The 26340-nt window shown below is 45.0% G+C and overlaps 1 long non-coding RNA gene across 1 annotated transcript in view; it reads left to right on the top strand.

The window, feature by feature from the left end:
- The window catches only part of LOC138293235 (uncharacterized), a 112415-nt gene that overhangs the window by 29769 nt on the left and 56306 nt on the right, over positions 1 to 26340 (top strand). The window contains exon 2 of the long non-coding RNA XR_011202940.1: positions 9430 to 9583. This is a non-coding gene — a long non-coding RNA (uncharacterized lncRNA). The remainder of the gene's footprint in view (positions 1 to 9429; positions 9584 to 26340) is intronic.

A 26340-nucleotide genomic window follows, 5' to 3' on the forward strand; every position in this document is an offset into this window, starting at 1 on the left:
AGAGGACCCACCGTGTGGGGACAGCCTAGAGTGCAAGCACCCAGCAGGAAAGTGCATTGCCAAGGGTGTGTTTCAGTGCAGTCTGACGTCAAAGGTGTGCAGCAGCGATGGAAGAACCTATTTCAATGTGTGCCAGCTGAAGGTGGAGAATCGTAAGGCGTTTCAACAGGGCTGCCTGCCATACTCCAGTTACAGAAGGGAGCCTGTGAAATGGGTAAGGCTGTGTAGGAGGCTGGCCTGGTTGGTAGTGGGTACCTATGATACTTACACCAGGTCAAGTTACCCCTTTTTAGTGAAAAGTAGGCAGTGTCTAGAAGCCAGGCTCTCTAGAGGTAGCTGTGGATGAGCAGCCAAGGCTTATCTAGGAGACATGCAAAGCCCATGCAATACTACTGTAGTCACACCGTACTCACACACATGAAAGAAAATACTCAGTGTTACAAAAATAAACATACTTTATTTTGGTGACACACATACCAAAAATACCATAGAGACTATACTCCCTTAGGAGGTAAGTAATACACAAATTATATACACTAGTATGCAGAAATAGGCATAAAACATTAGAAAACAGTGCAATTAGTGAAAATCACAATAGTTAGAAATGGGCCTAGGGGGAACACAAACCATATACTAAGAAAGTGGAATGCGAAAGTTGATCTCCCACCTAGGCAAGTGTAGTGTGTGGAGGGGAGCTGTGAGTACTAGAAAACCCCAACAGTAAGTACTAGAACCCAACCCAGTGACCAGGAAAGCAGGAGTAAATCACAAAAACTTTCCCAGAACACACACAGAAACAAAAAGAAGGATTATGCAAGAACCAGAAGAGACTGCCGGACACCAACAGTGGATTCCTGGACCCGAGGACCTGTGGGAGAAGGGGACCAAGTCCAAGAAGCACAGAAGAGTCCAGAGAAAACAGAAGCCCCTGCTAACCCGGATGAAGATGCAAAATAAGAAACACTGGTGAAGAAGAACAGTCAGTACTGCACCCAAGAAGACGGAGTCGGGATCCTGCTTGGTGCAAGTGATATTCCATGCCGGATGGAGGATTGCAATCTGGTTGGCGTTGCTGGAGTCCACCAACAAGCCTTGGCACACGCAAAGCTTGTGGTTAGCTTAAAATGTTGATGCCTCGGACCAGGAAGGACCAGGAGGACTCTCCCCAAGAGGGGGAATTGAATGGGGCTCTCAGCAACTCAGAGAGCCCACAGAAGACCAGGCAGCGCACACAGGAGTACAACAGCATGGGGACAAGCAAGGTGTAAAAGAGTCCCACTCAGCACTACGACAAAGGCTCCCATGCCACTGGAGAACCACTTAGGAAGCTGTACGTTGCAGGATAGAGTGCTGGGGGCCGGAGCTACAAGTTGCATGAAGAACTTCATGGAAGGATGCCAACAAGCCTTGGCATTTGGAAAAAACGCGCTGTGCACAGGAGTATTGTCTTATGTGGGGAGGCAAGCTCTTACCTCCACAAAAGTTGGACATCTGGACGTGAGGACCGTCTGGACTACTTTAGTCCACCAGCCGTGATGCAGGATCCATGCAGCTCAGCAGGAGAGGGGATCCACGCAGCCGGTCGCCGTTGAAGTTGGTGCCTGCTGAAGCAGGAGAGTGACTCGTTCACCCCAAGGGAGATTTCTTCGCTCTTCTGGTGCAGGCTGAAGACGGGCTGTACTCAGAGGATGCACAAATGGCAAACAGTTGCAATTGCTGGCAGGAGCTGAAGATACAATGTTGCAGAAGGCGTCTTGCTTCTTTGTTGCAGTTTGTAGAGTTCCTGGTGGGTCCAGATGCAGTTTCTTCAGTGAGAAGTCGAAGTGGAGGATGCAGAGGATTCCTGCTGAAGTCTTGCAATCTGAATCTGAGGAACCACCCTAAGGAAAGACCTTAAATAGCCCTGAAAGGGGGATTGGTCACCTCACCAGGTAAACACTTATCAGTGGAGAGCTCTGATGTCACCTGCTGGCACTGGCCACTCGGATGCTCCCAGAGTGCCCTGCCAACCTTAAATCCAAGATGGCAAAACCCAGGGACTGGCTGGAGGAGCTCTGAGTACCACCCCTGGGGTGGTGATGGACAGGGGAGTGGTCACTCCCCTTTCCTTTGTCCAGTTTCGTGCCAGAGCAGGGACTGGGGTTCCGTGACCCAGTGTAGACTGGTTTATGCAAGGAGTGCACCAAATGTACCCTTCAAAGCATTTGCAGTGGCTTGGGGAGGCTACCCCTCCCAAGCCTGTAAAAACCTGTTTCCAAAGGGAGAGGGTGTAACACACCTCTCCCAAAGGAAATCCTTTGTTCTGCCTTCCTGGGCTTGAGCTTTACAAGCAACAGGAGAGCAGAAACCTGTCTGTCAGGTGACAGCAGTTGGGGCTGCCTGGAAAACCTCAGAAGGCTGGAATGGCAGTACTGGGGGTCCTCTAAGGAGCACCCAGAGTGCATGGGAACATACACCTAATGCCTGCAAAAGCATGGGGGTATGATTCCTACATGTGTGATACCAAACATGCCTATGTTCAATGTACAATTATGTAGCTGGACATAGGTAGTGACCTATGTCCAGTACACGTGTAAAATTGTGTCCCTGCACTCACGAAGTCCGGGAAAATGGTCCTGGAGGTCATGGGGGCGCCTTTGCTAGTGCAGGGGTGCCCTCACACACAGGTACTTTGCACCCTGCCCTCAGGGCTGGAGGGCCTGCTATAGGGGTGACTTATAACTGACCTGGTGCAGTGTAACTGGCAGTGAAAGGGTACTTGCACCTTTTCACGCAGGCTGCAATGGCAGTCCTGCAGAAGTGTTTGCATGGGCTCCCTATGGGTGGCAAAATATATGCTGCAGTCCATAGGGATCCCCTGGAACCCCAATGACCTGGGTACCTAGGTACCATATACTAGGGTCTTATAAGGGGGCACCAGTATGCCAGTTGTGGATGAAATTCTGTGTTAACAGTATCGAACAACCAATTTGAAGGAGAGAGCATAACTACAGGGGTCCTGATAAGCAGGATCGCGGTAGACACAGTCAAGCACACTGACAGGCAGAAAACGGGGGTAACCATTCCAAGAAATAGGGTACTGTCCTACACAACCTCCTCCCCCACCCCTACATGAGGGACAATAAGGCTAACCTTGTCCAGATGAGGCTTCATTGTCTAAGTGGAAATATCTGGAGAGTCCATCTACATTGGAGTGGTTACTCCCAGGTCTATGTTCCACTGTAAAGTCCATACCCTGTAGGGAAATAGACGACCTCAACAATTGTGGGTTTTCTCCTTTTATTTGCTTAAGCCATAAGAGGGGTTTATGGTCTGTCTGAACAATGAAGTGAGTACCAAAGAGGTATGGTCTCAACTTCTTCAATGCCCAGACCACAGCAAAGGCCTCCCTCTCTATAGCTGACCAACGCTTTTCCCTCTGGATCAATCTTCTGCTGATAAAAGCAACTGTTTGGCCAGGCCCTCTGTATTAAGCTGTGAAAGAACTGCCCCAACCCCTACCTCTGAAGCATCAGTCTGAACTATGAACTTTGTGGAGCAGTTTGGGCTTTTTAGAACAGGTGCAGAGCCTGTTTAAGCTCCTCAAAAGCTTTTTGACAGCTGGCTGTCCATAATACATTCTTAGGCATTTTCTTAGAGGTTAGGTCATTAAGAGGGGCAACAATGGAGCCATAATTCTTAATGAACTGCCTGTAATACCCAGTGAGACATATAAAGGCTCTGACCTGGGTCTGTGTTGTAGGGGGAGTCCAATCTAAAATAGTCTGAATCTTCCCTTGTAGTGGCTGAATCTGTTCTCCACCTACTAGGTGTCCCAGATAAACCACGTTCCCCTGCCCTATCTGGCACTGTGATGCCTTGATAGTAAGGCCTGCTTTTTGCAGAGTCACCAAAACCTTACATAGGTGGACCAGGTGGTCATCCCAGGTGGAGCTAAAGACAGCTATATCATCTAGATATGCTGCACTAAAGGCTTCCAGACCTTGGAGGACAGTATTCACCAACCTCTGAAAAGTGGCAGGTGCATTCCTCAAACCTAAGGGCATACCAGTAAATTGATAATGTCCTCCAATAGTTGAGAATGCAGTTTTTGGTTTTGCATCCTGTGACAATTTGATGTGCCATTACCCTGCAGTCAAGTCAAAGGTGCTTAGATACTTTGCAGATACCAGTGTATGTACTAGCTCATCTGCCCTGGCTGTAGGGTGAGCATCACTCTTAGTGAATGTGTTGAGCCGTCTATAATCTACACAGAACCTCATCTCCTTTTTCCCATTTTGTGAGTGAGGTTTTGGTACCAGCACCACTGGGCTAGCCCAGGGGCTGTCAGAGTGCTCAATCACCCCTAGGTCAAGCATCTTCTGCACCTCTGCTTTGATGCAATCTCTTACATGACCAGGCTTCTTATAGATTTTACTCTTAACAGGCAAACTGTCTCCTGTGTCAATGGTGTGTTCACACCACGTAATCTGACCAGGTATTATTAGAGAAAACAGTTCAGGGAGCTGGCCTAGGAGGTTCCTGCAGTCTTCCTTCTGAGATTCAATAAGGCAGTCTGCTAAAACAACTCCATCAACTGAGCCATCAGCTGCAGTATTGGAGAAGAGATCAGGGAGAGGGTCACTCTCTTCCTCCTGTCCTTCATTAGTGGCCATTAGCAGGGTTAAGTCAGCCCTGTCATAGTAGGGCTTTAGGCAGTTCACATTAAATACTCTGAGAGGACTTCTTGGAGTGCCAAGGTCAACTAGATAAGTGACCTCACCCTTTTTCTCCGCTATGATGTGTGGTCCACTCCATTTATCTTGGAGTGCCCTTGGTGCCACAGGCTCCAGAACCCACACGTTCTGCCCTGGTTGGTACACTGGCAGGACAGCCTTCTGGCCATGCCATTACTTCTGCAATTCTTGGCTTGCCTGAAGGTTCTTAGTGGCCTTCTTCATGTACTCAGACATTCCAGATCTTAGGCCAAGCACATAATTCACTACATCTTGTTTAGGGGGCTTCAGGGGTTGCTCTCAACCTTCCTTCCCAAGAGCTAGTGGACCCCTAACAAGGTGATCAAAGAGGAGTTCAAAGGGGCTGTAGCTCACTCCTTTTTGGGGTACCTCCCTGTAGGCAAAGAGGAGGCATGGTAACAGGACATCCCATCTCCTCCTTAGTTTTTCCAGAGAGTCCCATAATCATGCCTTTGAGTGCTGTATTAAAACGTTCAACCAACCCATTTATTTGGGGGATGGTAAGGTGTGGTGAATTTGTATGTTATACCACACTCTTTCCACATTGCTTTCAAATATGCAGACATGAAGTTGCTACCTCTGTCTGATGCAAACTCTTTTGGGAAACCCACCTTGGAAAAGATTCCCAGTAGGGCTTTTGCCATTGCAGGAGCTGTAGTGGTCCTAAGAGGTATGGCTTCTGGATACCCAACGGCATGGTCCATCACCACCAGAATAAATCTGTTTCCAGAAGCTGTGGTAGGGTCAAGGGGGCCAACAATATCAACCCCTACCCTTTCAAAGGGTACCCCAACCACTGGCAGTGGGATTAAGAGGGCCTTTGGAATGCCACCTGTCATGCCACTGGCTTGATAAGTTATACAGGAGCAACAAAACTCCTTTGTATCTTCTGACATGTGAGGCCAGTGAAAGTGAGGAAGCAGTCTGTCCAAGGACTTACTTTGCCCCAGATGTCCAGCAAGGGAACTATCATGTGCCAAGGTCAACAAAAAGTATCTGTATTGCAGAGGGATAACCATTCTCCTGGTGGCACCAGGTGTGGGTTCCCTTGCTTCTAAATACAAGAGATAATTCTCCCAGCACACCCTGTGGGTGCCACTGATATCCCCTGCTTCTTCCTTGACAGCCTGCTGTCTCAAACCTTCAAGTGTGGGACAAGTTTGTTGAGCCACACTTAACTCCTCCCTGGCAGGCCCCCCTGCACCTAAGAATTCAGCTGTGTCAGCTTGAAGATCTTCCGGTGTAGGTTCTGTCCAAGGAGTTGACTCATCCTCCTCAAACGGGGAATCATCAGTGGAGGAAGGGATAGTGGATAACTTTTTACCCTTTCTACCCCTGCTTTCGGGAAGCTCTTGGTCCATAGTTTCAGGATCCAAGTTTCCCTGTCCTCTTTGCTTCTTGGCCTGAGCCCTGGTTAAAGCCAAGATGTGCCCAGCATGGTTGCATGGGCCTCAGCCCAAGCAGAAGTCTCCAAGTTGTTCCCTAGTAGACACTCTACCACAACTTTTTTAGGACCAGTAACCCCCCCCCCCCCCCTCCCCAGCTGAAATCAACAACTGCCATGGGGTGGCTTACAGTGTTGTTATGGGCGTCAGTCACTTGGTACTGATGACCAAGTAGATGTTGCTCAGGGGCCACCAGTTTTTCAGTCACCATTGTGACACTGGCACCTGTGTCCCTGTAGGTATCAACCTGAATACCATTCATTAGGGGTTGTTGCTTGTACTTCTCCATATTAAGGGGATAAGCAACAAGGGTGTCAAGGTCAATGCCACCATCAGAGACTAAAACAGCCTCAGTGGTTTCCCTAACTACCCGTTTGTCTGCCTTCTTTCCCAATTCTTGGGGAGAGGTCAGATCTGAGTCTACCAAGTAGTGGTGCAACAAGTCAGACACACAATTATTCAAAATATGCTCTCTCTGTAACCGATTATACAAGCCCTCATAGTCATACACTTTGCTGCCATGTAAGCAGCCTTTTAAAGCTTTAACAGAGCAGTCCAAAAATTCGACCCAAATCCTGTGAGGCCTCTTTTCTTGTCTCCCTGAACGTTATCCTGTATTGTTCAGTGGTGAGACCAAAACCTTCTAAGAGTGCTGATTTTAAAACATTGTAATTGTTTGCATCTTCCTCTCTGACAGATAGAAGTCTATCCCTCCCCTTGTCAGAGAAGAACAACCAGAGAAAGCAGCCTCCTGCCTTTGAGGGACCCTCTGAACTTTACAGGTCCTCATACCCATTTCTTACCATCGGCTTTGTGGTTTGTAACTCACATTTGCTTGCTTTCTGTTTGCTAGTTTTATTTGTTTGAGGCTGTCCAGCATATCCTTGTCTCTCTTGTGGAGCATAGTCTATTAACTGTATTCTTCCACAAGTGCTCACTTTCTGTAAACCGGCCTTTAAATTTGTTCTTAACTTGTCACATTTGCTGTGCATTCAAAGACAGAGGTCAAAAGTCAGGCTGTGTTTTCCGAGTGAGCTTGGGGTTTACTGTTTTTTTCTCTAACTGCAAAGTGAGAGGATTTATGTGATGATCCTGCTGGGTACCGATGTGAGAGGAAAGAATGTAGAATGTTTTTTTCTATCTCACAAGAACATGTAAATGTCTGATTAACTGTGCACATATTTCAGAATTTCTCAGAATTAGGAAAGGACAAATGACACACTTTTTGTAACTCTGTGAGGCATAACCATATTTTAATAGGATCAAAACAAATCAATTTTGGTGGTGCCATTCCCACACAATATTGTTTCTGCACTGTAGTTTTATCAGTAAAAATGTATGTACAAATGTAAGTCATTCCAATTGAAAATGTGTTGTCTGTAATGACAATGCACTACTGCATCTTGAATACTCTGCTCTATGCAACTCCACTCTGACACTGTACTCCTTTCTATGCCTATACACTCTACAGCACTGTACTCCACAACACACTGCAACACAATACTTTCCTCTATGCTATGCCACTCCACTCTACTCTACCTATGCCACCCCGCTTTGTCATTCTGTTCTATGCTACTCCATTCTATGCCACTTGTCTCCACTCCACTTTTCTCCACTCTATGCCACTCTACTCAATGCCACTTCACTCCAGGCCACTTTACTCTACTCTATAACACTCCACTCTACTCCACTTCACTTCCTGATACTCCACTCTATGACACACTGCTGTAGTCCACTCTGACACTCTAGTCTTCTCTGTCACTCTATGCCTCTCTAGTCTACGACACTCCACTCTGCTTGCTCTACTCCATGACTCTCTATGCCCCTCCACTCTGACACTCTAATCTGCGCCACCCATTCTACGCCAGTCTACTCAACCAAATGCCACTCCACTCTACAACACACTATCTAGCCCCATTTCATGATATTCCACTCTGGCACTCTACACCACTCCACTCTTCGCCACTTCATTCTTGGACACCCTAGGATACACTTTGTCACTCCACTCTACAAGACTGCTACTCTATGCCACTTTACTCCACTTTATGCTACTCTGTGCTACACCACTCCACACTCTGCCACTCCACTCTACCCTTAAACTCAACTCTTTAGTACACTTCTGGACCTGTGGGAGAACGACTCCTGAGCTGCTGCAAGAAGGGCTGCCCTGCTGCTTGAGTGAGTTAAACTAAACCTGCATCTTGAATACAGGACCACCAGAGTGACTCTAAGAGCTAGTAGGCTGACCTTCTGATCAGAGTCTCAGAGACAGAAAAGACTCCAACGAACTTGGCACCTGGACCCTGCCTGCTGTAAGTCTTAACCCCCGCCATCAAGTGGTGCCCCTCCAGTCCTGGCCCCTTGGAAGTGAAGCTGAAAGTGCCTTGCCAGCCCACCTGTGGTCTCATCCAGAAGCAACGCAGAGCGATGGTGCTACGATGCAAGCCCACATCCCAGCCCTTTCAGCTCATCAGGTCCACTGCTGCATGACGCATCCTTGATGCCGACCTCTTGGTTCCTCATCAGTACTGAAGCAGCATAATGCTGCCTCAACGCAAGCCATCACAGCTCATTGAAACTGTGGCTGTGGGATGCATCCTCAACGCTGCCCTTGTTTCTCTCTTCCAGACCGCAGCTGTGCAGCGTGCGATTCACAACCAGGATTTAAGGCACATTTCTCAGCAGGACTAACTAGGTCCCTATAACCAGCCCACGGTCCATCGTGGTAGGCCTGAACTTGTGACTTTATCCTGGACCAGAGAAAAAAAGATGACAGCAGTTGGTGCTTTCTTCTGTCAAGCGCGTTTTACCTAAATATTTAAAATTGCAAATCTCTGGTTCTACTGATTGGATTTTTGGGCCTGATTACGACTTTGGCAGAGGGGATTGCTCCGTCTTAAATACGACGGACATCCCGCCCACCGTATTACCAGTTACATAGGATATAATGGACTCGTAATTTGGCGGGCGGGATATCTGTCACATTTGGGATGGAGCAATGCCCTCCGCCGAAGTCTTAATCAGGCCCTTTGTCATATTGGTACCAAATCATTTATTACATTTTGCTCTATTTTTCTAAATTGGTGTGGTATTTTTCCTGTGTTGTGTTTTAATTTTATTACTTTTTGAAGTGCTGCACAAATACTTTACCCATTGCCTATAATCTAAGTCTGTTTGCTTTTGTGCCAAGCTACCAGAAAGTTAAACACAGGTTAATTTGGGGGTTTGCTTGTGTTTCACCCTGACAGGAATTACGGTTGCTGCTTGAGTTGGATTTCACCATCCTCAACTAGAAACCCAGTTTGCCTTCCTCTTCTTATGTGGCGTCCCACTATTGAAGCATAGCTTGTTGACCATCCTTTTGATTGGATGGCTTGTATTCTTCCATTGCTCAGTTTTAGTGTAAGTACTCCATAAGAACATGTGTTTTTCAACTCTCTCCCTTGTGTGCTTCCCCCTCACCAAATAACTGACTGAGCTCTGTGTTGCTTTCTCTCGTCTGCTCCTCTCTCTCACTTGTGCTTCTCCCCCACCCAGTACTCCATGTTGCTTTCTTCCTACCCTGTGTTATTCTATCCTTTGTGTACTGCTTTCTCTATATCGTGTGTGCTTCTCCCATGCCAAAACCCCTCCCCCTGCACTCTGTGTTGTACTCTCTACTGTGTGTTTCTCCTTCCCCCACTGTTGCTTTCTCCCTCATGTGCTGCTTTTCCTCCTCCTCCCTACCTTCACCCCACCCACCCATGCCTCTGTTGGCCCTCAATCGAGTGGTCCTTTGTTATTTTTATTTTGCACTTTTGCGTTAAAAAAAAACATTTTTTAAAAATGTTCTGATCCATGTTGCATTTGACGTCTTGGATTGATAAATAACATTTTAAGAAAATGGTGCTTATGTCGTTCTGTAGATGCGCAGAAGTGTGGTGACGCATGCTCATGCCTACAAAATGACACGACTGGCAACAGAGGTTGCATTATGGCACCTTTTTTTACTTACTTATGCTGCACAGCATTAACAAGCTGCACTGTTAAAGGCAACAGGTGTAAAACGCAAGCCCTATTGGCTTTATTAATGCTTGTTTTTCTTTTGTTAAGCGCTGCTAAGATTTGCAAGATGTGGAAGGGAAAGCAGACTCTGGTCTCTTAAATCCACAGCAGACTCAATTGAGTGTTGACGATGAAGGCCTATCTCCATTTATGGATGAGTGGTGGTGCAATTGGTATTGGTTTAAAAAATGTAGGTGTCAGAAAGCTCCACGTATCAGCAGTGTTTTCAGGTTTTTCCTGAAGGATGCCAACTTGCTGAGGCAATCACTGGTGGGTTCAGTGTGCTCTAAAGTTCATGCTCCAGTGTTTTCTTTATTTTTAGAGAGGATGGTTCTGAAGCACCAGGGTATGTGTGGCTATGAAAGGTTATTTTATGGGAGGTACAAAAGCACTGTTCCATGACAGGTTAGTAATAGGTGTCAAAGGAAGTCGTTTAGACCTCAGAAGGCTGGCTGCCAAGTAGCATGTTTGCCATGTTTAGACTTCCCTGCCATTGCGGCAGGTAATGTTTGCTGAAACAGCTTCATCAAACACAACAGGAGCACCTTCAGTGAAAATTGCAGTTCCCAAACTGGGAATTTTTCATGAAATAAAAAAGTGTACCTCACTACAAGGGACTTTTGTGCTTGCACTTTGGGGATATTCTACATTTTTAGGTCGAGCGCACAAGTGCTTTGACCTGTTGTAGGTATTGTGGGCTTTTACCCATGCCCACTGCACACCCATTACTTTCACTCGTTCCTGGGCTTGCCTTACAAAAACCCTTTGTTAGCATTGGTAAATGCTTTACGTTTGTCCCTCCTTGGGGCAGTTTTGTTACCGTCTTGCAGACTGCCCCTGTTACATGGATACTTGCACGATTGCCAATACCTCTTGTGTAAGCGAACTTCTTTTTCTTTTTGTGTCTCTCCTTCGCTCTCATGCTGGCCATGGCATTTTGAATCGGCTGGCTTATGTCAACTCGCTAACACAAAGACAATTTGCAGCAAGCTCATAGACAACACACCTGTCCCTATAAGTACCTGATAACTCACAAAGTATATATGTATTAATTTATCATCAGCATAGGCGTGCAACTCAACCAAGGCTCCTGCTGCAAGAGAAGCCTCAAAGGCTAAACTAGCCCTACTCAGAAAACAAAAAAGGCGGTGCACCGCCACACAAATGCACATGTAGTGTAAATTGAAAGAAAAGTCCAGTGCTCCAATGATGCAGAAGAATATTTCTTTTTTTTTAATATTTCTTTACAAGTCCAGTGCTTTGTATTTTCAAACACCGTAAATGAGGTACGTAAGACAATGGATGGACAGCCAACGCGTTTCGCCCACTGTCGGGGCTTCTTCAGGGCTGTAATGTAACATGAAAACAATATGTACAATATACACTAGATAACAAGAGCCCAGTTACATAAAGAAAAGATATGGTTCAGAATGGAAAAGTCAACTGAAGAGAATACTGCGTACCAACACAAATGCAAAGCACAGTGAGACCGGATAAGAATATGCAAAGATCATAAGTGCACCCAAGACAAGTACATGTTACAAATGTTAAAAATATGCAATTATATATATAATCTCGGGCTTTGGGCAATGTACATATATGGACAAACCCCAAGTGATGAAACAAAAGTCCAAGAAAATACAGTCGTCAAAGAAATGAGCATGTAAGGAGAGAAATTAATGAAAAGAAAAAGAGATGTGCCCATATTTCAAGAAACAAGTGAATACAAAGGATCCTCGTGTGTTTAGAAACCAGAATCCAAATAGGTGTAAGAGATAGTGCATATGAAGTGAAGCATACCGTAATGGAATCCAGTCAGTCACAAGGGCAGAGGGTAACAGTACGTTTTTAGTGCCTAGCAAAAAAGACACTCATAAGTCAAAATACAAACAAATATAGAAGGACCAAAGGTAAGGGGGAATTGGAAAGTATATAGTGGCCATACTCTCAACAAAGTACGTAATGAGTGTATTCAAACGGAAAAGAGAAAAGGGCTACAAAAACGCCCAATGTCCACACCTAGAACCAGGGAAGCGAAAAGAATAGAAACACAGAGAAATATTATTAGGAGGGCGGCCGAAGAGTCATAAAATTAAGTTTCCCCATCAAGGGAGAGTATAAACCGAAGTAAAATAACACTGTGTACAAAAAAACAGGAGTCTATAACCAAGTAATATGTGGATAAAAAGCTGAGTGCAAAGAATCAAGTATAAACTTAAATTGTGAACGCTCCAAAGCATGGAGCGAAATCGCCATGATACAGAGTAAAACAAAAGTAGAAAAGAAAAAAAGAAAGAAACCATCTTACCGGTGAGGCTATTAGCCACGGTGAACACGTCTGGAATGTAGGATAACACGGTCCGAGCGACCGTTGTAGTATGAGCGGGGCCAGAACGAGTATTGTGCCGGTCTTGAAAAGTAAAACGGACGGGCGCCAAGGTAGTGGGTATCTTAAATAGAATAGATGGGACCAGGAAATCCGGGTCAATTACAAAGCCGAATAAAATAAAAGAAGGACTATGGCAGCGGCCATCTTGGGGCAGTCAAAAGGTTTGAACAATCGGAACATACGGTGAAAGGCAATACCAAAACCGAGTGGTGAAACAGCAGAGGTATTTGGACGCGGGTAATGTTATAAAGCAGACATGATGTTGGGTTAATATTGTTAAGCACAGAAAGAAGTGTCTTAAATTAAATAAAAAGAACCACGAAGTCCGGGTCCTAAAAGAAACAGAATAAAGAAAGGACTATGGCGGCGGCCATCTTGAGGCAGTCATAAAGTTCAAAACTAAATAATATTGAGCGCAGGCAAAGGGTGTATTTGCAAGAATTCCTTGCATGAGAAAAAAGGGGGGTGGGGGTGACCCACTAGTAGAAGAGACTATCTAAAAGAAGAGAGGAAGGGGAGAATCGAAACAATAAAGGGGGAAGACTAGACAAAGAGAGACGAGGAAAAGGTAAGAAAAGAAATGGGTAACAGGTGGATATATCAAAGAAATGTTAGTGAAAGCAGTGAACACGTAGAGAGGTGAGGTGAAAGAGCAAAATAGCCCAACCGAAGGTGGTGTGCCCAAATAGACACCAAAGAATATGAGTATCTAACAAGCAAGACAAATACAACATATGAACAGTAAGATTAATTTCCAATCAAAATATTAGTATTAGTCCTGCTATTGTACAGTACAAACATACAAGAATAACAGACATGGTTGTATAAATTTCAAGTATGACAGTATATGTGTATTGTATATTAAAACCTCGAAAGTAAGGCTACAAAAAATAATGAAATTCGTGATCAGTATTATGGCCCAATTCAACCGCTCGCAGGCGGCAGATCCAGGCTGCCTCCCTTTGGCGTAGTGTCAGTTCCCTGTTGCCTCCTCTGGGGTGAGTACGAACGTGGTTGATTCCCTGGAACCAAATCAATGAGTCATGAGGATGAGCAAGTGCTATGTGTGTTGTTAATGGATAGTCAGAGTCCTGTTTTTTGATAGCTCGTAGATGTTCCTGTATCCTAATTTTCAGAGAACGTTTTGTACCCCCCACATAGATTTTATTACAAGCACATCCTAGAACATAAATAACAAATTTAGTGTTGCAATTGATTAAGTGATTAATAGTAAAAATCTTAGTATTATTATAACAGATGTCTTTTGTTTTATCACGACCAAAAATGCAAATGTTGCAGTCGTGACAAGTGTAGAATCCCCTAGGTTTGGTGGAGAGCCATGTGGTGGGGCTAGGGGCAGAAATGTAACTAGGACAAAGATGGTCCCTCAAGGTTACTCCTCTACGGTAAGTAATCTTAGGTGTGTTAGAGATAACACCTTTGAGACCCGGGACTTCAGTCAGTAAGGGCCAGTGGCGTTTGAATATTTAAAAAATGTCCTGACTATAAGCCGTATAGCGAGGTACAAAAGACAGAGAACTTTTTCGATTCTTATTGTCCCTCTGTGGTTTGACAGTCAAAGTATCTTTTCTGGGAGTATCCATAATACGTTGAATTGCCTGTGACAGAATCTTAGCCTTATAACCCCTGTTGGTGAATCTGTGTTTAGTAAGTTGAATCTGAGTCCAGAATTTATCATTAGTGCTACAATTACGTCTGACACGTACCATTTCTCCGAAAGGAATATTTTGAATTACCTTGTTTGTTTTCGGCTTATGTCAACTGTTTTACTTTTCATTTTCAATTTAAGTGGCAAAAAAAGTCCAGTTAGGAATTTACAACACTAATAGCTCTAACTCAAGCAAACGCGAGACCCATTGCATTGCAAATGCTTGTTTTAGTATATGGTTTGCCCACCCATAGCGGCCCACGTTATTTTACGCTTTTACTTACTTGTTTCAAATATATATTTTTGTATGTTCATATCTTTGGTTAGGAGATCTACCAAAGTTAGTTTAGTGTGTGTTATAAAAATGAATACATTATTTTTCTAACACTGGTGTGGTTCTTTCCTATGTGTACATCACTGACTGACCTGTGTGGTCTTTGCAACTGCTTTACACCCTCCTGGATAAACTTTAGCTGCTCTCCACAACTACCGTGCTGAGAGCTCTGGTTATCTAGAACCTCCTAAACTATCACTAAGGGTTGCCTGGACTCTGTTCAGGGTGTCCACCTATAGGTATACACCATAAACTGAGCCAGCCTCCTACATTGGTGGTGCAGCGATTGGGCTAAAGAATTGCATTGCTTTTGCTTTACCACTTGGTTATAGGTGAGTTTACACAGGAAACCACTGCTGACTTGGGTACATACTGTACTTTTTGCAAATTGGTAAGTTGTTTTCAAAATTTTAGGATTGTGTCAGAGGTCTAGCGTAACCTTTTCTCCAATCCCTTAAAGGTTTAGAACACTAGAGTAGTGGTAGGTACACGCACTACATTAGTGCCATGTATTCAGTTGCTGGAGCTGACCAGAGTGAAGGAGTCTCGGTACAGTGGCCTTAAGTTCCAGGAACCTAGGACCCTGTATAGTTCAAGAAAACTGAAGACAGGTAGTCATCCTATAAAACGTCATCTCCTAGGCATGCTCATTCAGTATGACCTCCAGAATCCTGAATGGCAGGAACAGCAGAGAGGACAAGGTGGGAGGGATGACCCTTCAAAGTTGGAGAAGGAAATGCCTGGTACTTCAAGGTCCCACTCTGAACATCCCCAAGAGGACTCAGAAGAGATCCTTGAGGATAAATCTGGCCTTGCATAGGGAACTACTTATAGTACTGGGGGGGGGGGGCACACAGGTAGGTCCACGCTTTCTGCCTGTGGGGTGGTAAAAAAGGGTTATGAGGAGGCATAGATCCTCCTCAACATCATTCTCATTCTCCTCAGCATCCACTGCTGAGTCCATCCAGTTCAACAACAAGGAGGAGTCCGCTTTAGATAGGGGGTTCCACTTGCTCATACTTGAGAATGCCACGCTCAAATTAAAAAGGGAGCAGTTGGCCCTTGAGTGGGCAGCCCTAGAGGTGGAGAGAGAAAGGAAGAATTTGGGGTTAGAACCCCATGGTGGCAGCAATAGAGACTCTAGGGTCAGGGAGAAACACTGTGACTCTAGGAATCTCAGCAGGATAGTTCCCCCTTACAAATCTGGGGATGACATCCACAAATGGGTACCTGCTCTGGAGAGAGCCTGTAAAGTCCAAAAGGTCCCCCAGAGGCAGTAAACCGATATCATGAGGCTCTCCTTTGCAGACAAAGCTAGAGACAAACTGTTGGCAATCAGATAAGAGGATGCAAACAACTATCAGGTTTTGAAAAAGGCACTGATTGATGAGTTTGGGCTTACTACTGAGGAATAAAGAATTAAGTTCAGAGAAACTCAGAAGGAGTCCTCTCATGAATGGGTTGATTTTGTAGACTGCGCTGTGAAGCCTCTGGAAGGCTGGCTACATGGTAGTAATGTACATGACTTTGAAGGCTGTACAATTTGATCATGAGAGAGCGCATCCTTAATAACTGTGTGTCTCAAAACTGGCACCAATACTTGGTGGACTCTGAGCCTACCTCTTCCCAAGAATTAAGAAAGAATGAAGACAAATGGGTCCGCAGCAGGGTGGATAAGAAAACCCATAGCGGGGGTAACCAAAAGAAGGGTAATACTTCTAATTCCTCAGAGAAGGATGGAGAGAAACCTGCAGACAAAAAGAAAGAGACTTCATCAGGTCCGCAAACTTCTTCTGGGGTTAGGTCCAAATCCTCCTAGTACTCTAACAAGAAACCATGGTGCTTTCTTTGTAAAACAAAAGGCCATAGGGCATCTGATCCCAGTTGTCCCAAGAGAAACACCAGTACTACTACCACTTCCCCTCGTGCCCCTAGCAGTAGCACTAGTAGTAGTAGTACCACATCCGGGGGGGATTGCTGGGTTCACCTTGGGTACTGCAGTGGACTCTGGCCTAGTCACAGAAACCCCTGAGTCTATCCTGGTATCAGAGTGTGGCATTGACCTTGCCACTATGGCTGCCTGGCCTCCTAATATGAGGAAATACAGACAGCGTCCCCTCAGGCTTACAGGGATACAGGTGCAAGTGTCACCATGGTTACTGAAAAACTGGTGTCACCTGAGCAGATCCTACTTGGGCACACTTACCAAGTAACCAACGCAGACAACATCACTAAGTGCCATCCCATGGCAGTGCTTAATTTCAGTTGGGGGGGAGGAGGGGTACTGGCTCTCAAACAGTTGTGGTATCTTCATCCATTCCTGTAGTGTCTTATGGGCAGTGACATTCAGACTTCAGCATGGGCTGACGTGGAGTTGCAGGCCCATGCAGCAATGCTGGGCATCCCCGAGTGTGTTTGTGGCAACTAGAGCACAGGTGAATAAACAGGGAGTTCAAAGAATATTGGAGCCTGGAACAATGGCCCAGACATCTGTCACGAAAAGAGGTAGAAAAGGTAGAAAAGTTACCCGCTACCAGACTTCATGTGAGGATCAGTCTCCTCATGGAGATGATTTTGCCCCTTGTATGGGAACTGCCTTAGAGGAGCTTGTGCTTGAAATGGCAAAGCTTTTGGAGGGGGACCCTCCATGGAGGAACTAAGTCTAGAGCAGAAATCCCGCCCCTCTCTTGAAGGTCTCAGACAGCAGGCTGTTGCAGAAGAGGCAGGGGATGTCAGTGGATCCCACAGGATTTACTGGGAAAATGGTCTCCTTTACTCTGAGGCTAGAGACCCCAAGCCTGGTCCTACCAGGAATTTGGTAATTCCTCAGAGGTTTAGGAAGTTCTTATTAACCTTTGTGCATGACATTCCCCTTGCAGGACATCTTGGGCAAAGCGAGACTTGGGACAGACTTGTTCCACAGTTTCACTGGCCCCACATATCTGAATACACAAAGGAGTTATGTTGCTCTGCTGTCACCTGCCAAGTCAGTGGTAAGTCATGTGACACTACAAAGACCCTCTTAATTCTATTCCCAGTGATTGGGTTTCCATTTGAGAGTGTAGAGATTAACATTGTTGGTCCCCTAGACCCTTCTACAGCTTCTGGGAACAGATTTATTCTGGCAGTAGTGGACCATGCCACCAGATACTCAGAAGCTATTTCCCTAAGGATCACTACAGCACCTGCAATGGCCAAAGCCGTCTTAGGAATCTTTTCCAGGGTGGGTTTTCCTAAGAAGGTGGTGTCAGACAGAGGTGCAAACTTCATGACTGGCTACCTGAAAGCAATGTGGGAGTGTGGTGTAACTTATAAATTCACCACCCCATACCACCCACAAGGAAATGGGTTACTTGAAAGATTCAACAAAAAAACCCTCAAAGATATGATTATGAGACTCTCTGAAAAACTCAGGAGGAGATGAGATAACCTACTCTCTTGCCTTCTATTTGCTTACAGAGAGGTTCCACAGAAGGGACTTGGCTACATTCCATTTGAGCTTCTGTTTGGCCATCCAGTTAGGGGCCCTCTGACTTGTGAAGGAGGGATGGGAGCAGCCTCTCAAACCTCCCAAACAGGACATTGTGGACTATGTACTAGACCTACTTTCACATATGGCTGAGTACATGAAGAAGGCCAATAAAAACCTTGAGGCCAGCCAAGAACTTCAAAGGTTATGGCATGACCAAAAGGCTGTGCTGTTTACCAGCCAGGGCAGAAGGTGTGGGTTTTGGAACCTATGGCCACAAGAGCACTCCAACACAAGTAGAGTGGCCCCCATATAATTTTTTAAAAGAAGGGTGAGGTCACCTACCTGATGGACCTAGGCACTACAAGTAGTCCCTACAGGGTGCTTCATGTGAATCACCTGAAACCTTATTTTGACAGGGCTGACATGAGCTCGCTCATGGCCCTGATGAGGGACAGAAAGAAGAGTTACCCTTTTCCTGATTACCTCTCCCACAACTCGGTTGATGGCTCAGTAGATGGAGTAGCCTTTGCTGACAGCCTCACCGACCAGCAATAATCTGACTGCAGACAGGTACTCAGTCGGTTCCCAGAACTCTTTTCACTGACACCCAGTCAGACCACTGGTGTGCCCATGGTGTGAACACAGGTGATAGTCTTCCTGTCAAGAGCAAGATCTACAGGCAGCCTGATAATGGCAGAGATTGCTTCCGAGCAGAGGTCCAGAAGATGCTAGAGTTGAGGGTTAGTGAGCCTTCAGACAGCCCTTGGGCTAGTCCTGTAGTATTTGTACCCAAGCCTCATTCCCAGGTTGGAAAGAAACAAACGAGGTTCTGTGTAGACTACAGAGGCCTCAATGCAGTTACTAAGATTGATGCCCATCTTACCCCCAGGGCAGATGAACTTGTTGATGCTCTGGCTGCAGCCAAGTCTCTCAGCACTTGACTTGACTACAGGTAATTGGCAAATCAGGTTAACAGATGCTGTCAAACCAGAAACTGAATTTTCAACTCCTGGTGGGCTATTCCAGTTTACTGTGATGCCCTTTGGTTTGAACAATACACCTGTAACATTTCAGAGGTTGGTGAAACAAGTTCTAACAGGCCCTGGAACACTTTAGTGCAGCATATCTAGATGATATTGCTGTCTTCAGTTCCACCTGACAGGATCACCTGGTCCACCTCAGAAGTGTACTTCAGGCCTTGAAAAAGGTAGGCCTTGGAAGCGGCAAAAAACACTGACTTTCTATTCACATGCCCATACATTTCTCATGGTTAGATTTATGTTATGTTCTTGCTCAGGAGTTAAATCCTGGTACCTAATCTATGGATTGTTTTCCACTTACAATAAGACAGATACAGTATCAACCTGCCTTTTAGAAGGCTCTGTAACATATGGTTCTCTTTTCAGTAATCATCTCCCCTCTGTAAAATCATGTGTTCTCCCCAATGTATTCAGGGTCCCTGCAGTTACACTGCATTGCCAAAAAGACATATCAAGGCAGTATTTGGCCCTACAAGGTCAATCATTATTACATAGCAAGATGTGAGATACTGATAGAAACTCAAGATTTGCAAAGAAGATCGAAGCTATAACATGAGAGAGGAGAGTCACATTCGCAGAACACAAGATATGAGGGACAAAAAGCAATTGTATGTATGGTTCATTAAGGGAAGATTAACCACTTTGCAGGAATATCAGAGAAAGCTTTGAATGAGATAAACATTAGAATATTCAGAAACTGTGAAGCTACGAAGACCGGCGGTGCCTCACTTACGGGCCACGGTTAGATTGGCAGTCCGCGTCTCGGACGGCCGTTTCTACCGCAGTCCGCTTTTCAGTCCAACTCCTGTTTTTTGGGCCGCTGCACAATCAGTAACTTTCCCCTTGGGCACTGTTTTACGCTGCCTCCGCTCTTTGCCTTCATAGTTGCTTACCTGTCCTTGCTGTTTTCTTCTTTTCACTTCCTTTTTTCTTTTTCCTGCTTTGGCCATATTTTCTTCTTCCCAGGAGTCTGTGTTCCCTTCTCTGCATGCTTTGCTCACTACCCTTTATCTAAACAACCTTTTCGACTGACCGAGCAGCACAGCACCTGGATACCCGCTTGGATGAGAAGCAGCGCTATATAAATACAGTTTGGTTTATTGAAGACCCAATCTTATATGTTAAATGAGTTCAGAATGGCACTAAGAAGGTCCGGATGCTGGTAGTTAAACGCAGGGTGTGTTTTTGATGTGAAGAGGGTTGGCATTCCATATTCTGAGGGTGTTGCTAAAGAAAGATTTGCAGAGTATTGACTTTGTCCTGAAGTTTCTGGGTGAGATATGGGTTCAGGGCTTTGACTTGGAGGCAGGCTGGCCTCATGGCAATTTAAAGTAAGAGATTGCAGGGTTAATACGTTTCTATTTTATATTGCTTGTAAGAAACCTGATCTGTATGTCGCAATACCCTGTGTGGGTTGCGACGATCACCAAGATTCCATTGCTAGCTTTAGAACCTGAAAGGGAAGCATACGTTTTAGATCCTTAGTTTCGCATAGATTAGACCTGGTGAATTTAGCCACAGCTGCAATGTGACTCTTGAGGTTAAGATTAGAGTGAAGCAGTATTTAGCTGAGGTGGCCAGTATTATGCTGATTTGTGCCATTTTAGTGCTTAAAACCTGATAAGGAAAGTAGTTCAGTCAGGTTTGGTTGAGAGGCAAAGTCGTTCATTCTTCAATGCATTGCACTTGAAGTGCTTTTGCTCCTTCCACTTGTGCATGCTCTTAAGTTAAGATTTTATTTTAGGGACACTATCAGCAGTCCAGCTTCAAGTAGTCCTGGGGCTCATCTGTGTATTGTTGGAACAACACACCAAGATCTTTAAGTAGTTAGGTTTATTTTTTCAGGTAATAAACATACATTTTCATTGATACATTATTAAAATTTCAAAAGTATAAAAAATGACACAAATAATCCACAGCTAGAGCCCTAAGGTCGATGGAAGCGCTTGAGAAAACACTAATTATATTTAAAAAAGGCACTAATGAAAATATTAGACATGCTTATTAAAAATCAATTTAAGGCTTTAAAAACATTTCTAGTATGCTGCCATGCTGAGGGAATGTAATCTGGGACAGTGGGGAAAATGTTTGGTGTATCAGTTCTGTAGCACAGTGTCATTGGTTCTTTGATGGTCGTTGGCTCATAGTGCATGAACAAAGGGACCAAAATAAGTTTCCCTGAGGTGGCAGACTTTGTAGAGAAAAGAAAACAAGCATTGGCAATACCAATAGTTTGCATCTAAGTGAGAGTTATTGGCTTTGCCAATGTCTTTTAGCCATGTTGTACATTGTGGCTGCTGTTCAGCCTGGCTAAAAGTTAGCAGAGTGGCGTAGAGGAGAGTGGAGAGGAATGGAGTGGCATGGAGTAGAGTAGAGAGGTTGCAGTGCAGAGGGACCTAGAATAGAGTGGTGTCAAGTGGCATGGAGGAGTAGCATGACGTGTAGTAGTGTGGCTTGGAGTACAGAGGTGTAGAGTGCCATTGTGTTGAGTGGAGTGATGTATAGTTGTGGGTGTAAGTAACTAAAGTGTCAATAGAGACAGCAAGTAGGATGAAGGCAACATAAAGAAGAAGCAGTATGCTTGTGTAAAAGGTAGGAAAGCACACTGTACGTCCAGAAATAATACAGAAACCCATATATAAAAAAGGGTATTTCACTAAGACAAGGAAGAACACGTGTACCTGGTCTGTGCTCCAGGGAGGATTCAACACAAGAAAGGACGGAAAGCCTACTGGAGCTAAGCAATCAATAGATTGTAAATGAGAGTGACAATGAAAACAACTAATGTTGTGCTGTGGGTGGGTTGTAACTCCACTGAATTGTAAACAATCCATCTCACAGCAAGCATATATGCTTTTAGGCGAGACCTGAAAATAGGCAATTACATCGGAGCTGCCCTGTTTGCAGTCACATGTGCCACTTTCAGTATTTTAGAACACTATTTTGTGCTAAAGGTTGGTAAACACAGGGTTCCAGGTCTAAATTTTAAATACGTGCCATCGGGCTCCTGGTATGATTATGTTGAGGTGAGATTCAAAATGTATTTTAGTTTTTAAAGCCAAGTAAACTTTCAACATGGGGATTTTACTCACCCTGCTGACAATCTGGTAGGTTTTCTTCTGCAAGTAGTTCACCTTAATCACTGCGATGCTTGTTGTACTTAACTTTTCTCCGGTTTGCTGTAGGTTGTCATACATATCACTGTAGCCTGTTGCTTGAGTAGTAGGAGGGGATACTTTTCCTCATCAACTGGAAAGTGACAGTTGTCCTGCCCTGGAAATGACGTCACTTCCTTTACTGGGATTTCCAGTGCTCCTGAGAGCCCGCCCCGGAACTGATGTAGGTGCAGAGGTGTCACGTGGTTTGTGACCTCATGGCGTCACGTGTTAGCCATGTGCTAGGGTACTAGCCCCTGGGTATTGGTCTATGGGCTGTGTAAAATGAAGGCCTTGGTGTTGTGCAACCAGTTTCAGAGCCTAAGAGGACAGGTCTGGACATGTCAGACATTCAGGACCAAGTGGCTGCTTTGGGGTCCCCTCACAGGATGGAGAAATGGGCAGGCAGGCTAAACCTCCTCACTGTTGGCTAATCCAAAAAGAGGGGCTAGTCAAATGGTGCAAAAGCCGTAACATGTGGTTTGCACCATGTGAAACCCAGCAGCGTATTAGAGCCGTCAAGGTGAGCATGTGATCGTATGGGTTGTAGAGGTGCACGCCCTTTTTGAACCGTTGAATACCTATAAGGAGCGGTTAGAGCAGCATGCCAAACAGTGAACTAGTGCAGAAATAGGGTGTCTAGGCAATATGAAGAGATACAATCCGATAGCCAGAAAAGCCACAGCCTCAGGAGCACAGAACCCTATCAATAGATACTGCCAGATCCTCGGACCTCTGGTGTTGGATGAGAATGCACAGCAGACTGCCCCTGTCTGATGGGGTTTCGACGTTACTGGGTTGCACAAGGAACTTTGTCAACGGCTTGAAAAGTTCAGCCTCAAGGATTTGCCCCAACTTGTATCCCCTATCAAGGTTGACAGTAGGGACAGCGAAGCCTCGAAATACGAATTAAGTGTTGCAATCAACTTCAACGACACTGAAGATGCTGAAGAAGGTGTAGCACCACCAAATTCGCCGATCTATGAAGACATGGATTTTCAGGAGGACCCTGATCCAGAGACAGTTGTGATGCAACCAGCAATGTAAAATCTGAAGTCACTTATACACCAATGGACCTGTGCGACTCGCAAGATTTCAGAGCCGCCGCTGAGTGTGGCGAAAATGTTGAGGTTAGTAAAAACTCTATTGACAATTATCATGTATACACCGTTATCATACTTTTAACTAATCGGATGTCTTTTGCTTTCTGTTTGACCGTAGAAAACAACTGCAGAAAGAGATGCACTAGAGGGGTCTAAGCCAAAGGTTAACAACGTACATTTTTACTGCTTATGCTGTTCCAGTCTGAAAGTATTACAACCAGAACAAAGAGCAGTGTAAGAAATGTGTCAGCACTTACATTAGCACCGATTATGAAAAGGAAATGCCTGGCGTACCCTACGATGCCATATGGCCTGTTAAAGGTTTTGCGGCAACAGTTGTGAACACGTGTGTTAAACGTGACTATTATAACCAGTGTTAAGGGCATAAAATTAATGAGCCACAGCAGGAGGCTCACGACTGTCTATACAAGTCGTATACTGCAAGAACAATTCAGAACATATGTAGTCGTTTAGACCCGCACAAGGTATATAAGTTGTTAACGGTGGTGTACGGGCTGTCAGCTGTGAAGAAAGGGGTCCACGTCGATATGATTAAGGTCTTGGCAGAAGCTGTCAATGAGATCCGATACTCTTCTGAGCCCTGCTCAAAACTTGAACGTATGCAGGGGCTGTGTACCTATTTTGACAAAAGTTTGATAGAAAGACGTATGTGTGATATTTATTATAAAAATAGAAGAATTACGTCTTTAACCCCCGAAAGTAGTTTAAATTTTTTTTAAAAAAATAAATAAATAAATAAAAACAGTGGTCGTGGATAACAGACCATAAAGGTGTTACTTAACGCTCCATACTTACTCACTTTTAGGACGAGAATCAGAGTGTCGCGGGGCAAGATGTCTATGAGTTACACCCAGGCTACATCTGTATCGGGAGATTGATATATGTGCTGGTTAAAGAGAGAATAGCTGAAATACACCCTGTGACTGCGTTATCTAAACATTACAGAGCCGCCGGCTGCGTTGCAGTGCAGCAGCCCTTTGTGTATCACCAACTGGTGTATCAACGCGTGGCTACCCGCAGCGGATAAATACTGGAGCGCAGCCCAAGACCGGATGTGTGAGTTAAGACTCTCACCACTGACTGGGCTACACAGTGCTTTGGAGGTCATGACTGAAGATTATTTCACAAATAAAGGTCCTGTATTGTCCGACCTAGAACTTTATGAACTGCTTAATGCTGTCAGTATCCTGAGCGTCCAGAGTTATAGGCGGGGGAGCGGGAAGTCATGTCTAGAGCTATTAAGAGTATAGCTATAAAAATATCAAAGCTTGTGATGCTGAGACCTGGTAAAAGGAACAGCTCGGAGTAATATGTGTAACATGTGTCCTACTATGTATACGCCGTCAAAAGGCCTCAAGGTGTCCAGCAGTCTTTTATTTATTTTTTATGTTTAATAAAATGAGCTTACACTAAACAAATGTCTTTCATTTCTTGGTTGCTGTGTGTGACAACATGACGGGCTGCTTTAAGGAGGCTTTATTACGATGCACATGGTGTTGGAAGCTTCGGAGGTTCCGAAGCTCTATTTAGAAGGGCTCGAGCTGAAAATGAATCTTTAAACCGAACAAGGGTGAAGACGTGGTTAGCGGGAGAAGAGGCGTATTCACTCCACAAACCAGCCAGGACATGTTTTAATAAGAGGGCCACAGTCGTTGGCGCGCAGCTAGATTATCAGTGGCAGGCGGACATAATCAGTCTTCAAGATCTAGCAAAACATAACAACAGCGTGATGTATATATTAACAGTCATAGACGTATTGTCCAAGTATGCCTATGCAGAGGCGTTAAACAATAAAAGTGGTACCATCATCACTGCTGCCTTTGAAGGTATCTTCGCGAGAGGTCGAGTACCTCAAAAACTAAAAACAGACGGTGGAAAGGAATTTTTAAACAGACCTTTTCAGAAATTATCAAAGCAGCACGCTGTTCAGCATTTTGTAACGCACACAGAGGTAAAAGCTGCGGTTGTAGAGCGTTTTAACAGAATTTTAAAATCAAAGATGTGGCGATATTTCACAGCCAACAATACCTACAGATACGTGGATGTTCTACAGGCTTTTATAGATGTTTATAATGTCAGTTACCATAGAACAATCAAAATGGCCCCCATGGAGGTAACCGCTGATAATTCGTTAATGGTGTGGAGAACCGTGTACAGCAGTCGTCTTGCACCGAGGGTCAAGAAACTGGTTTTAAAAGAAGGGGATCATGTCAGTGTTTCAAAGTTGAAGGGTGTCTTCACCAAAGGCTACCAACATACATCTAGCGATGAGATATTCATAGTGGAAAGTGTGGAGCTTAAATAAGGGGTATATATTTATAAGTTGAAGGACTACGCCAGGGAAGAGGTAGCGGGTGTCTTTTACACCAAAGAGTTACAAAAGGTGCCCTACGATCCGAACAGGGTGTACAGGGTTGAAAAGGTTCTGAAAAGGAAAGGCATCGGAGCTAAGAGACAGGCGCTGGTCAGATGGCGGGGGTGGCCCGAGAAATTTAACAGTTGGGTTAGTTGGGTTTTGGACAGCTCGCTGCATGTGAGGTCGCGCTGTAAGCGCCGCGATGGAGAACTCACCTTTTTCTATTACGCTACCATCCAACGCTTCAAAGGGCATGTTCCCCAGCAATCAGATTTCTAATTATACAGTGAAACTGGCAAAACCGGTGACCTGAAAGGGCCCTGGGAGGTGGCCCTAACGGAGATGCAGTACCCAGACCGTCTAATACATTTACAAAGTACGAGGCTAAATTTACTATAAAGCATGCGCAGGACCCTCTCAACATCCATGTGGGATTTCCTCATGGCTACTACCCAACCGTTTTCTCGGTGGTCGACGCCATCAACAAATCTGTAGGCAGCATTGAAACGTATGTGAATATACATCTGGTGTTGGATAACGTTAGAAGAAAAGTGTTTCTTAAAGCCCTGGAGCTCA

This window comes from Pleurodeles waltl, chromosome 4_2 (genome assembly GCF_031143425.1).
Source record: "Pleurodeles waltl isolate 20211129_DDA chromosome 4_2, aPleWal1.hap1.20221129, whole genome shotgun sequence".
Lineage (NCBI taxonomy): Eukaryota > Metazoa > Chordata > Amphibia > Caudata > Salamandridae > Pleurodeles > Pleurodeles waltl.